Here is a 14,533-nt window from a genome sequence, read left to right on the forward strand (position 1 = left end):
TACCTCTGAGTTACCTAGTCTAGCCCCTTGTGGTGAAGCTATTCGCAGCACCAACCCGTCTTTGACAGGAGAGCTCACTGAAGAGATGGTAGCCACTGCTGAGATGGAAGTTGGAGTGTGCTCACTTTGAGGCTGTTGAGAGTAATGCAGCTTCCTCATGTTCACATGACACACTCTTGTCCTCCACCTACGATCAGGAGTTTGAATGACAATTCGTTTCACCTATTTTCTTCTCTATTACATAAGGACCAGCGAAGGCCGCAGAGAGAGAAGAACTGGTATTAGGCAACAGAATCAAAACTTGATCACCTGGATGAAACGAGCGGACGACAGCTTTCTGATCATATCGTTTCTTCATTTTCTTTGAAGGTCAAGGCCTCTTTGGCTAGAGAACAAGCCAGCTGGAGACGATCTCTAAGCTTGCTGACATTCTTGGGAATATTCCTAATGCTGGTCTGTGGTGTAATTAATTGCTCTTTAAGGACCTTTAAAGGACCTCTCACCTCATGACCAAACACTAACTCGGCTGGACTAAAACCAAGAGACTCCTGTACTACCTCACGGGCTGCAAATAGTACAAAGGGAAAAAATCATCCCAATCTTTCTGAGAAGAATTACAATGTCTGCGCAACATAGACTTCAGTGTTTGATGGAAACGCTCAAGCGCCCCCTGGCTTTCAGGATGGTAAGGGGTCGAAGTCACATGCTCAATCCCTAGTGTCTTAAGTACCTGAGCAAAGACCCTGGACTTAAAATTGGTACCATGGTCAGTTTGAACCACTTTCAGCAGACCAAATACAGAAAAGAACTTTGCCATAGCTTTTGAGATTACCAGGGCTGTGAATGGGCAGAATGGCCTCAGGGTACCTAGTGGAAGCACACATGATGGTTAATAGAAACTGATTCACAGATTTTGTCTTAGGCAGTTGTCCTACACAATCTCCAATCACCTTCTTGAAAGGTTCACCCATTACTGGAATGGGGCAAAGAGGAGCAGGAGGAATCACCTGGTTTGGCTTACCAGCAACTTGACAGACATGACAGGTACGACAAATACGAACATCAGTTTTTAATCCAGGCCAGAAAAAATGCTTCAAGACCCTGTCATAAGTCTTCGTGATCCCCATGTGTCCTGACATTGGAGGATTATGTGCTAAAAAGAAAACTTGAGTACGATTAGCTGTAGGGACAACAACCTGACAGATTGCACCCCAGTCTTCACCCTCAGAAACAGCCTTTTTCCCAGAACCGCATTAACATACCATTTTCAAGGTAATAAGCCAATTTTCTCTTCCTAGCCTCATCCTTGCTTAGAACAGAAGAATGGCATTTTGAAAGCATGACATCACCTTGCTGTGCCACAATGAATTCTTCTCTGGTAGCCAGCTGTTTTACAGCCTCTAGACTAGATGAAGATTGTACCACATCAGATGCCAGGACTTCTGGTGGACTCTTTAATTCTGGCACCACAGCAGGATTCTGCTCTTCAACTAGAATAGTCACCAAGGTCAACACCATATTTCTGAGCTTGGGCCCGTGTAACTACACAAGCTGGAAAGATCTCTGGGGACCACAGTTCTGTGTTTTCAGATAAGGAGATCCAATCAGAGTCATCACACACCTCAGGTACTGGGCCAACCTTACCCACTGCGAGATCATTACTGAGAATTAAGTCAACACCTTTAATTGGCAAGGCAGGAAGAACAGCAACTTTAAAAAATCCACTTATTATTGATGACTGAATATGAATGTTATGCAAAGGGGCACTAACAAAACTCAACACCCTGGACTACTGCACTGGCTTTGCATGAAGAAGTGGAAGATAAAGGTAGGATGCCTTCTCTGATAATGGACTGAGAACCCCCCGTGTCTCTCAGTATTGTCACAGTTTGTTGATGTTGCAGATCTCCAGTGAGTGAGACACAACCTTCTGAAATGAAAGGTTTGAAACACGGATCAATCACATTGTCAATGTGTGACTTGTCATTACAAGGTCTTTGGCTGGGATGAATTTGTAACAGACTGATTTTTTCATTTCAAAGAAAGACATTCAGCTTTGACATGCCCCCTTTTTTGACAATAGGAACACTCACGACTCCCACGAGGTGGTGAATATGGACTCAAAACCTTTTCACTGTGAGACTGATTGATACCATCCCTTACACCATGATTGAAATCAGGCCTTAAAGGTGGTGAAGGTCTCTGGACGAAAAGAGGAGAACACATTTTTGTGGGTTAGTACAAATTCATCAGCCATCACAGCTGCCTGAGACAATGAAGTCACCTTTTGTTCATTTAGAAACATCACCATCTTTTCGTGTAAATTAGCCTTGAAATCCTCGACTAGCATTAGCTGACGAAGAGCCTCAAAATTGTCATTGACTTTATTAGCCGCATACCATTTATCAAAAAGAACTCCTTTTTCACGTGCAAACTCACTAAACGTTTGACCACTAGTTTTTCGATGGTTCCTGAATTTCTGCCGATATGCTTCTGGTACCATCTCATAAGCACTCATTATCGATTCTTTAAGAATAGACTGGTGTAGTTTTGAGTCCTAAATCCAGGAAGTGAGTTAGCATTTTAGCGCCATGGGTTCCTAACTCTAAAAGTCAATGGGGATTTTGAATGGGTTCGTGTTTAGACGCCTGAAATAAGGTCTCTGGTTAACACAAGCTGAAGAGATGTTGATGTTTTGTTAGACGAGATAAACTACGTTAGCTAAGACCCCACTTGTGAGTTTTAAAGTTTTTACGCAAACTGAAAACGGCGGTTGCTAACGAGTAGCTAACTGAAACTACAGTAGTTGTCACAGACATTAAACGTCATCACGCCGGGAACTCTCTCCCTAATCCTCCTTACAGCCTCTAGTCATGTTTTTCAGTGTTCTTGTAAATATTAGGTTAATAAACAACTTATTAAGCTAACGTTTAGCTAGCTTGGGGATTTCAGGAGCGAATATCTGACCAACGGTTAGGTTGGGTTTGATGACGTAAAACTTGATTGTCAAAATAAATTTAATAATTAAGTTTATTTAATTATTAATATAAATCAATAATTGTTATTAAACTGCGTTTAACTCATTCCCTGCCATTGACGGAAAATTCTGTCATTTGGTGTTTTCAGTGAAATACGATAGGGGGCGCTCTGACGGATGTTGTGAAAAAGTTACAGGACTGTGGGGTCAAAAACCAACAAACAAGACCACCCGCGGGAAAGTAGAGAAAACAAACATTTTCTTCGTCCTTATTTTCCAGCGGGCGGAGTTCGATCAGTCTGTATGTGAGTTTGATGCGCGTCAAAAAGTCAACATTAGCCGTATAGATATGAGATAAAAGCTCTTGAACAGTACAAACATGCCGGCGACAGCAAGGAGATATTCAGCTGTGGAAGCTACAGAGTTAATTATAGATACAGACTCTGATAATTCATTTTTTGACCTCCGTGAAACTGATCTGGATGAAGGCAGCAGCGGAGGGATTCAGGACCAACATTCAGACCTTCAGGACGTGTAAGATAGATAGATAGATAGATAGATATTTTATTGATCCCGAGGGAAATTCAGAGGTAAGATATATGATCACGTTATTTTTTGATTCACCGTGATAGCATACGCATCTGATAATTCATGAGATAACGTGACGTCGAAATAACATCCCTCAGTTTTGTACATAAGCTATGTACCAAACGAATTTTTGACGGACTTTTTATTGTAATTTCCAGACACAGAGTCCAGGTCTCCAAGGTCCAGGTCTCCAAGATCCAGGTCTCCAAGATCCAGGTCTCCAAGGTCCAGGTCTCCAAGATCCAGGTCTCCAAGATCCAGACATACACGTAGGTGCAAGAGGTGAGTCATGATAACATATCTTATTTAGTTTGATAGTATGTTACTTGGATTGTATGATTATTAGATACTACAAGACAAGAGCATCTGCTAATTTGTGAGAGAAGATAAAAAAAAAATATATATCTTTCATTTTGTACACAAACTATTTACCAAATGAATATTTGTATGACATTTTACTGTCATTTTACACACAGAGTCCAGGTCTCCAAGGCCCAGGTGTCCTTTATACAGACCTACCCAAGGTGAAAGAGGTAAGATATGATATGAAGAGTTCCTCTCTTTGTGCACATCACACTGTTGAATAAAAAAAGTTGTCATTCTAATTATTTACAGGTCGATCACAGCAAAGAGGCAGAGGTCGGACCTGTGGATCTTATGGGCGTGGTGGAGGTCAAGTACCTGGTGACCAAGCAAGAGGGCCTGTAAACCAGCCAGGTGCAGGTCCTGGTCCAGGTAATCTGATGTGGAAAGAAATTAACTGGCAGCCAAAAGACTTTCTTTTCACTGAGAATCCTGGACCTCTAAATGATGCTGCTGCTCTTCATCATATCATTCGTAAGCCTGACCTTGAAATGTACTGGTCTACAGATGACCTTTAGGCCACCCCCTACTTCAACAAGGTCACGTCCCGCAACAGGTTTGAAATCATATGGAGATTTCTACACTCCAATGATTATGAATCAAGGCCAGCAAATAGCACTGACAGGTTGTACAAAGTCCGCCCTGTCTTATATTACCTTGTATCTAAATGAGAAGAAGAAGAAGAAGATTCTTTATTTGTCATTGATACAGTACAGGTACAAGTACAACGAAATTGCTTTTGGTCTGATGACCGGTCTGCAGCGATACTTCGCGCTGACCTTCATACACCCCAGACGCAGAAGGGGGGAGCAATTTTTGGGGTTAAGTGTCTTGCCCAAGGACACAACGGACATGTTGCTCGCAGGAGCTGGGATCGAACCCTCGACCTTCCGATTGAGGGACGACGACTCTACCAGTTTTCAGTCAAATTCAGTCAAACGTATCAACCTAACACCAACATTTGCATTGATGAGGGTATGCTTCTGTGGCGTGGACGGCTAGCGTTCAGGGTGTACAATCCCCAAAAACCTGTCAAATATGGGTTCAAATCCTACATCCTTTGTGATTCTGACACAGAGTACTGTTACAACATGAAACCCTGTTGCGGAGAAGGCACTTCCCTGGGAGACACAGCTGTCTCTCTTCTTGATCAGGTTTTTGTTCAACTAATGTTTTATTATTGAAAATAATAATGATATTTAAGTGTTTGTAAAAACTAAGTATTTCTGAGTGTATAAGAGAAGAAAAATGTTTAATATAGTTTGTAAATGTTGTAGTGCTACACTATTCAAAGAACATGTATAATTTTATGTAATCGTTTTTATTTATTTTAGTTATTTATTTTAAAATATAACTGTAGTTGTCAAATGAAAGTAAAAAGAATCCAAATATAAACTCAAAATCACTTTTTTTTCTTGAAAATAAATAAAGTGTTTTACAAAAGTGCTGTTTTCTCAGCTTTTTGTCCGGAATGTTGTTTTTTTGTGAAAATGGCCGATATTCAAGTGCTGATAAAAAAAGATTGAATGAAGTTTGAATAAAATAGTTTTTTTGTATATGAAAGCAGAGGCTCTGATCTTTCTTTTGATGTATTCAATATTTACATATTAAAAGAACAAAATATTCTGTGAGTTATGAAAGATTGGTGAAAATGGTGAAGAAGGCTGGCGCTGGCTGGCAACAATTCTAGAATTCTCTGGCGGGGAAAGAGTTAAGGCAGTCAAACAGATAGCACGCCAACGTGAACATCACTGCGAGTGACCTGTGACCTCTGTCTGTGAAAGGTGCTATATAAATAACATTTACTTACATACACTTTCATCAACTTCTATCATCACACAGGATATCAGATATCAAAGCAGTGAAGGATCAATCTGACACCATAAACCAGCTTCCTTCAATAAACACGTATCAAGCTGTGACCTTTGACTGCCTGTTGCTATGGTGATTATTAGACTTTGGTAATCCAAAGCAGTGCTTTTAGTGCCTACACAGTGCTCAAGGTGTGAAAGGAGGATTGTGTGATTCACTGTATCAAACGCCGCTGTCAGGTCGAGAAGAATTACAAAGCACAGTTACCAGAGTCAAGGTTAGACAGACATCATTAAAAACTTTTAAAAGAGCAGCTTCAGTGCTGTGAAGAGACTTAAAACCAGACTGAAACACTTCACAAACATTGGCCCTTTGAAGAAAATCTTGGAGTTGGTTATAGACAACTTTCTCTAAGACCTTGGAAATAAAAGGGAGCTTGGAAATAGGCCTATAGTTTGACAAAACCAAGGGGTCCAGATTTTTCTTTTTCAAGAGAGGCTGCACCATGGCATGTTTAAAAGAAGATGGAACACACCCAGAGCTCAGACATCGATTTATAAACAGTAAAATAAAAGACTGAACTGAGCTAAAAGCCTCTTTGAACAAGTGGGATGGAAGGCTGTCAGATGGACACTTAGCAGGACGAAGGTGCTCCACTATTTCAGTGAGTGAAGAGAGAGAGGCAGGCTCAAACTGCTGAAAGACAGCTGAGCTTGTTGTGGGAACTGAGGGGTCCTGAGCAGACTGAGGGGGCAATGACCTAAGAGCAGCAATCTTATCACTGAAGAACCGCACAAAGTCCTCACACCGTGAAGAAGTCTGCTCAATACCGACAGCACCAGATGGATTGACAAGAGAATCAAATACATTAAAAAGAACCTGTGGTTTTTGGACATTTGGAGAAATGAGTGTGGATAAGTGTTTAGTTTTTGTGGCTTTCACGGCTTGCTGATAAGCAAGAAGACAGTCACGCAGAAGTTCCCAGGAAATCTGGAGTTTGTCCTTTTTCAACTCACATCAGCTCCGACTTATTGAATAAGACACTCACACACTGAGCTTTAATCCTTCAAGTGTCCCTCTGTTCCCCACAGATATTACAGGAGTATTAATGATGTTAATGTGCTGCGCTCCCCCAGCCTGACAGACAGAGAGAGACAACAGGAGCACACATACATACGGGCAGTGCAGACGTGTGGATCCACCATAGACAGAGAGGTGAGGAGGGAAACCTTCTGTGTTTCTTCTTCTGGATGTTGAACCTTCTTCTCCTCTGCTGATGGACATCTCATGTCTGCACTGTCCACATGTTAGCTTGTTGTGTGAGCTGCTCTGTTAGTGTCTCTGTGTGTGGGCCGTGTAACGGCTCGTCTGATTGGATATACTTCATTAGGACCGGCTGCTCACCGGTCAGGACCGAGCAGGCTGAAAACTGTCTGCTTCTGGTCACATGCCCATCTATCGGTGCACTCTTACAAACAGCTTGATGAATCAAAGTTTACAATGAACAGAGGTGTGAAAAGAATGAGCATTTCAAGGAGGGATGTAATGAGAGCTTTTCAGCACACTGTGTGTGTGTGTGTGTGTGTGTGTGTGTGTGTGTGTGTGTGTGTGTGTGTGTGTGTATCTGAAGTGGAGAGAGCCAGCAGTCACTTTGCACCTGTGTGTCTGTGACAGTCTGTGACACAAACTCTCAGCTTGTTTGTGTGAGCATATATTTGTGTTTGTTTTGTAGGGATCACTCAAAGCAGCCAATCAAATCCAGTCGGAGGTTTGGCCTCCACTCTTTATGACATTTTCCCCTCCTGCTCTAGAAGCAACTTTGACCCTGTTAGAGGGGAAACTTCAATAAACTTTAATGTGCAGAAGAAGCTCTCTGCTCTGTGCTGATCTCTGCTCTGGGTGCAGACAGACCAGTCTTTGTGTTGCTTGGCAACCGTCCAGTTTCAGAGAAGTAGTGGAACCAGTTGATCTGATGGAGTGATTATTTTTAGTCCTGACTCCACGCCCTCCCTCTGCTGTGTGACACTGTACTGTTAGCATGTTAGCATAGCCTGCATGCTAACTGAGGATCATTGTGTCTCCTGTACTTCTACTGTAGTCACAGCAGCTAATGAAGCTGGTGGCTAACTGCTAGCTTACAGCTCTATAGACACTGAAACAGAGAGTCATAAAAACAGGTCAAAGTGTCTCTTACCTTCAACAGAGAACAGATCACAGTAGGTTGAGACTGTCCTCCAGGAAAGACAGAGTCATGGAGTCGGGAGTGGAGGATGCAGCAGGTTCATTGATGGGGCTCAATGTGAGAAGAACAGAAGGTTCACTTTGAACCACTTTGACTGTGTCTTTGTCCTGAATAATATCAGTTGATGTTAGAGTGAAGAATTGGTGATCAAAGTCTTTGTCCAGGTCCATAACAGTAAAACTCTGTGATAGATTAAAGCCAAAAGTTCTTCTACTGTAAAAGGAATCCCAGCTGGTAGGGTTCACTTATGAGTTTGAGTCTCTTCGATTATAACTCCAAGAGACACTTTTAGAAAATCATGCTCCTGCTTCTAATGCCATCTTGCTGCTGTAATAATAGATCTCAGTCTTGTTGATTGTATAATATGTCATGTGTATCTACCTCTGATGGTTTTGTGAGGGTGCTGTGGGTTTATGGGCGGGATATGTCAGCGAGAGCCTTTATGTGTGTACATTGTATGTAACTGTGTCTGTATTCAATTGTACTGATTGTGTTTTTGTATTCTTGAAAACGAGATGGATCATCTCAAGGGGATATCCAACAAATAAACAGAATGTGTATGATTATAAGTCGTAGCTGGGCAGGGCCTGACATCCTCAGAGCCTTGGTCAAGCAGAACTGGAAAAACAAAGATAAAGAACAAGGAGACAATTCAATGAGACGACAGGGAAAGAGACTGTGACATGTAACAGCAAGCATTTTAAAAAACAGCTCAAATGTGGAATAATTCAACAAATAAGTCAAGAGGAGACGGTTCATAACAATAAGGCACAAACTGGTTTGAAGGGATACTTGACCTACTTTGATAAACAGATATGGTGTTTAAGAGAAACCATTCCTCCAGCGTATAGGCAGCCAGTGGGAACTTATCAGTGAGCTGTGACTGCTCAATGACTTTAACTATGCTTGTTGTATCTAAGCTGAAACATCTAAAATGCTCCTAGTACACCTTTATTTTTACATTCATTCAACATGTTTAGTTTGATCACTTTTTATTCATGTTTCCATCAGCTTCTCTTTCTTCAATGGTCAAATCCATAATAAGACTTCCTCCTTCCACACACTCATTGTCAACACATGAATACATTGTGTACATGTAATCTGAGCTGACACAATCTAGTTCTCACTGAAACTTCACATGTATTTGTAGACATGAGTTTAATTCTTATATTTGACTACAGCACCACGTTGATGGAATCAGTGTAATGAGTCCAGTTTGTGTCTTTCTGTGAAGACAGTCTGAATGTTCTTCTCTTGATTGACAGCTGAGGTTTCAACATGAAGACGATCTCTGCTGCTTCTGATCACACAAACACTTCTTGTCCTGAATCTTCAAATCAAAGAGTCAAACTTCCTTCAGGGAGAAATGGAGGGTGTGCCCTGTGATCACCTGTTGGTATGTTGATGAACCAGCTCTGCTGTTTCCTGCTCTCAGTAGTTTGGACTCTGACTCTGTCCCGGTCTGACGCAGATCTGTTCTCTGTTGAAGGTAAGAGACACTTTGACCTGTTTTTAAGACTCTCTGTTTAAGTGTCTAAAGAGCTGTAAGCTAACAGTTAGCCACCAGGTTCATTAGCTGCTCTGACTACAGTAGAAGTACAGGAGACACAATGATCCTCAGCTAGCATGCAGGCTATGCTAACATGCTAACAGTACAGTGTCACACAGCAGAGGGAGGGTGTGGAGTCAGGACTAAAAATAATCACTCCATCAGATCAACTGGTTCCACTACTTCTCTGAAACTGGACGGTTGCCAAGCAACACAAAGACTGGTCTGTCTGCACCCAGAGCAGAGATCAGCACAGAGCAGAGAGCTTCTTCTGCACATTAAAGTTTATTAAAGTTTCCCCTCTAACAGGGTCAAAGTTGCTTCTAGAGCAGGAGGGGAAAATGTCATAAAGAGTGGAGGTCAAACCTCCGACTGGATTTGATTGGCTGCTTTGAGTGACATTGATGCGATGCGACTCTGCTGCTTGATCAGAAGAGTTGAAAATGTTTGTTGCACACTTGTACACAAAAAACCAAGCGTGCATGGGATTTTTATGATTCTTTGACTTTGGTCTGAAACCCAGAGACACAAACACATCAACTCAGCGTGACTCTGGGACATCTGGGTGGACTGAGCTACGCATGGCATCAAAGACCCCTGTGCTGCCCTGAGCTGCCCCAAAAGTGCCTGTGTGATACTTCTTTGATCCATCCACAGATATTCCACCTAAAATATGACACTGCCTTTGTACAGAAATAACTACCAGTCTGACTGAACAAGATGATCAATCACATGTTTAAAATCATATGTGAGGGGGGGCTAGTGTCCAAGAACATGGCTGAAATAATACGGGCCTCACATGTTTTAAATGTGATGAGCATTACAAACTGCTGTAAAAATGTGTCTGACAGCATTAAAGAAGAGCGCCTGAACCCGCGCTGTTCCAAAGGAAAACCAGGATTTATCTGGAGCCGCTTTTCTACAGAAACGTCTCCGTGTGATCGGGTACTAAGAGAGCTTTCTTACTGTCATTGAAAACTTTGAGCCACTGCTGTGATTCAGAGTTTGTCTGGAGGGCCCCCTGCTGGCCTGGCTGACACAAGACTTACAGGAGAATATAAATGTTGGAATTCAACCAAATCAAAATATGAACTAATGATGACAGAAATCATAGAAGAGTCATGAATGTCCAAATGATCAATGTTCAGGGAACCTTCAGCCAGTGTTGTACAGTCATGTGATTCATTAACTAAAGGTGTCCTCACATGTGACATATTATATCTATTATAGATTATTATCATCCAATAATGGCTCACTGACACAGAGCATAGTGATGATGATGATGATGAAGGTGCGTCCTCCACAGGTGAAGCTCTTTGACTGGATGTGACTCCAGCAGCTGAACTGGGTCAGTGTTGCCATAGTGACAGAGGTCAGCTCTTCCAGCAGGGGGCGCTCTGCTATGGATCAGTGTGAGGACACAGAGGAGGGAGTCCCTCCCTCTAAAACCTCTCTGTGTGAGGAACAGGAAGCTCTGAGGTGAGATCACCATCTCTAACTGTCCATGACTCTTCTCCATGTCACAGCATCCCTCCACCTTCATCACTTCATCATCATCATCATCATCATCTGTGTCTCAGCTGCTGCTCACAGTAACTAATAATGTAGTGTGTTTGTATCAGGATGCAGGACCAGAGAGCAGACTGTCCTGGACCCAGCTGTGTGTCCATGAAGAGTGACCGGTCTAAAGGTTTTGGTCTTGACTTTAAAGATGGACGTGATGCTGATGGAAGGTGAGCTCTGAAAAGTCAAGTTTATGTCCTGACTTTGTTTGAAGACTCATGTGGTGGTCCAGCACTTTGTAGTCTGTCATCAGCTACTATCAGCACAGATCAGACTTTATTACCTGGATCAAGTCAAAGTCCAGTTCAAGTGGTTTCTGTTCTGTTGCTGAGTTTTCTCTGATGATCTAAACTTCTGTTGATCTGCATGAGCTTCACAGTAAGCACACTTTGTCCAGGATGTGAGCCACGCTTTGAATCACTGGGATTAGAGGATTATGGTCCCAGAGGTGGATGTTGGAGGTCCTGACTTTGTCCACAGACCAGATCCTGAACCTGATGAGGTTCTGCTAGTCACTAAGCTACCTGGTCCAGACCTCCTGCTGATCCAGCTGACACCAGCCTGAAATCAGGGAACAAAAAACAAATATCACAAAATCAGTGTCAAAGTACTGAATTGAAATAAATACTGTCATGATGAATATTTCATAAATATCTGTATTTAAATCAATGAAAGGCTTGGTACACCAGAACTCACATCCAGCTGTATTAAAATGCACATACAGCAGTAATCACAAACAACTGCTTCCTGAAATGATAACAGAGTTTATTTAACAAAGTCACATCAATCCAAATCAATGAAAATCAATCAACAACAACTCGTCCAAGCTCATCTAAAGACAGTCAAACATTAGAAAGCAAGCACGTTGAGAATGAGCTGGAAGGATGGAGTTATGTAGCTTTAAGGTTGTAGTCATTTATGTACAGTCATCTCTAATGAGAAGATAGAGAATCTGGGCTCCCCCTTTCTTCACATGTACAGTCATGGACCAAAATATTGGCACCCCTGGAATCTTTCCAGAAATTACACCATTTCTCCCAGACACTGGTACTGGCACTGTGTTCTTTTCCTTGTAGGCCTCATTCTGTTTTCTGTAAACAGTAGATGTGCTTTTCCAAAAAGCTCTACCTTAGTCTAGTCTGTCCACAAAACCTTCTCCCAGAAGGATTGAGGCTTACTCAGGTCCATGTTTGCAAACTCCAGTCTGGCTTCTTTCTGTCTCTTAGTCAGCAGTGGGGTTCTCCTCAGTCTCCTGCCATAGCGCTTCTTCTCCTTCAGATGACGACGTCTGGTCCGAGCTGACACTTCAGCACCCTGAGTCTGCAGGACACCTTGAATTTGTGTAGAAGTTGACTGAGGATGTTTATCCACCATTCGTCCGGGGAGATTAGCCACAGTGCCATGGATGATAAACTTCTTGATTATATTACAGTAGACAAAGGAACCTCAGGATCTCTGGAGATGGTCTTGTAACCTTGAGATTGTTGATATTTTTCCATAATTGTTCTTCTTAAGTCCTCAGACAGCTCTGGCTCTTCTTTCTCTTCTCCATGCTCAGTGTGACACACGTAGGCACACAACACAGAGGTTGAGTCAACTTTTAGACATTCTCACTGGCATCAGGTGGGATTTCTATATTGCCAGTGTGGCAGAGCGGGCGTGGGGATTTTGGTTTGAGGGGAAAATAAACTGACTAATGTTAAACAATAACTTACAACACCACCTGGGGACTTACACCCCAAGAAATACACAAATTATAAAAAAAAAAGGAAATCATGAAAGTCACACAGGTTAGAAAACTGAAAAGTCAGAGTTGTGTTTTCTCAAAATGTAAAAAGGAATTTATTTTAATAAATCAAAAAGGAAAAAATGCAAAGTACGGTAGACCGAAGCTGTAAGGAGGGAAAATCAGTTAAACAAAAGAACCAAATACTAATAAAAGGGAATTAAAATAAGGGTTTATTTTAATACAGAATCTGAACTAGAATAGAAAAGATCAAATTTACAATATAGATATTTAGTAATCAAAAAAGAAATGAACCAAAACTGATCTTAAGCCACTCAGTTAAGAGGCAGACTACGCTGGGGAAGGTGTGGGGGTGCTACCATATACTCACCGTTGTGCAGCACGGCAAACCTCCCAGCAAACCAAAACGTTAGTGCCTTCTATTAGTGACCCAGTGCTCTTAACTCACATGTGAAATGGAGGGACCTCACCCTGGGTAACTAGCCTCTAAACATAGTGGCTCAGTGGCTGAACGAAAACTAAGGACAAAACAGCAGTCAAAGCCATCCCAGCTATAGCCAGGCAGCTAACTCTTTTAGTGCTGAGTTAGGTGAACTAAAATACATTCTTAAAAATCAGCAAGAACAAGTGAATCACCTTACACACAGTCTGGCTACTCTAAACAACCCCAGAGAACCCAAATCATAAGAAAACAGTCATTTGAAGAAGGTTTCAAAAGGCAGGCCACTTTGCTCGAGAGTCTGAGGGAGAGTCTGTTGCTCCACTGCCAGTCACTGCTTCAATGCGCCCCAGTTCCAATGGTAGGCAGTGGCCCCAGAACCAGGGAAATGTTCACCCCCTGAACAACTGAGCCAAAGGTCAGATGGGGGCCCCTTAGGCTCAGAGTCTGCAATCGATTACCCCCGAAAGTTTGGTGGCAGATTGCCCAACCTTAGTGGTGCTCATGGGTGGTGAGTCAGTCCCATATCTGGTTGACACCGGGTCAATGGTGTCCACTATAAGTGCAAGTTTCTTTACACAGCATTGTGAACCGTGGGGCCTCGACACACTCAGATCTTGGAACTGGTTAAATCTGAGTGCTGCTAATGGTTTGGCGATACCATATGTAGGTTATCTCAAGCTGGATGTTCAGCTGTGTGGTAAGGATATTGCTAGACAGGTGGCATTGTCAGTTATTGTTTAACATTAGCATCCCCTAAAACCAAAATCCCCACGCCCGCTCTGCCACACCAGCACCTGTTACTTGTCTCAGCTGAGATTAATCGAGCATCACCTGCTTGAAGTTAAATCTTTTACCCACACTTTTAAAAGGGTCCCAACAATTTTGTACTGCAACTGGGAGAAATTGTGTATTTTCTGTAAAGACACCAGGGGTGCAATTACTTTGGCGCATGACTGGAGGTGTGAAGTATTGCAGGGGATTCTGGGAGTAGGTGTCCTTTAAGCCTCTTTCTATTCTTTCCAAATAACTCTAGTCAGGCCCCGGGTTCTTTGTTTGTTTGTCGGGCCCCAACAACTGATATCTGACTCTACTTTCTCCTGGACTACATAGTTTAATACTTTGATCCATGTTTTAGTGAAGGGTACCTGAGTCCAGCTGAGGCCCCTTCAGTCCATTAGGGAGGACGTCATGGTGGTATACTGAACATTTGGTCCAGTGATCTTAGCAGGACTCTGGTGAGCAGATGGATC

General features: G+C 42.4%; 1 long non-coding RNA gene across 1 annotated transcript; it reads left to right on the forward strand.

Annotated features, from left to right (window-relative positions):
• The first annotated feature begins 3,774 nt into the window (after positions 1-3,774).
• Positions 3,775-4,591, forward strand: LOC306828968. The gene is made up of 3 exons (XR_013779814.1): positions 3,775-3,847; positions 4,042-4,098; positions 4,181-4,591. It is a non-coding gene; the product is annotated as an uncharacterized lncRNA (long non-coding RNA).
• Positions 4,592-14,533: the final 9,942 nt, after the last annotated feature.

Source organism: Symphodus melops (genome assembly GCF_947650265.1).
Source record: "Symphodus melops genome assembly, chromosome: 9".
Classification (NCBI taxonomy): Eukaryota; Metazoa; Chordata; class Actinopteri; order Labriformes; family Labridae; genus Symphodus; species Symphodus melops.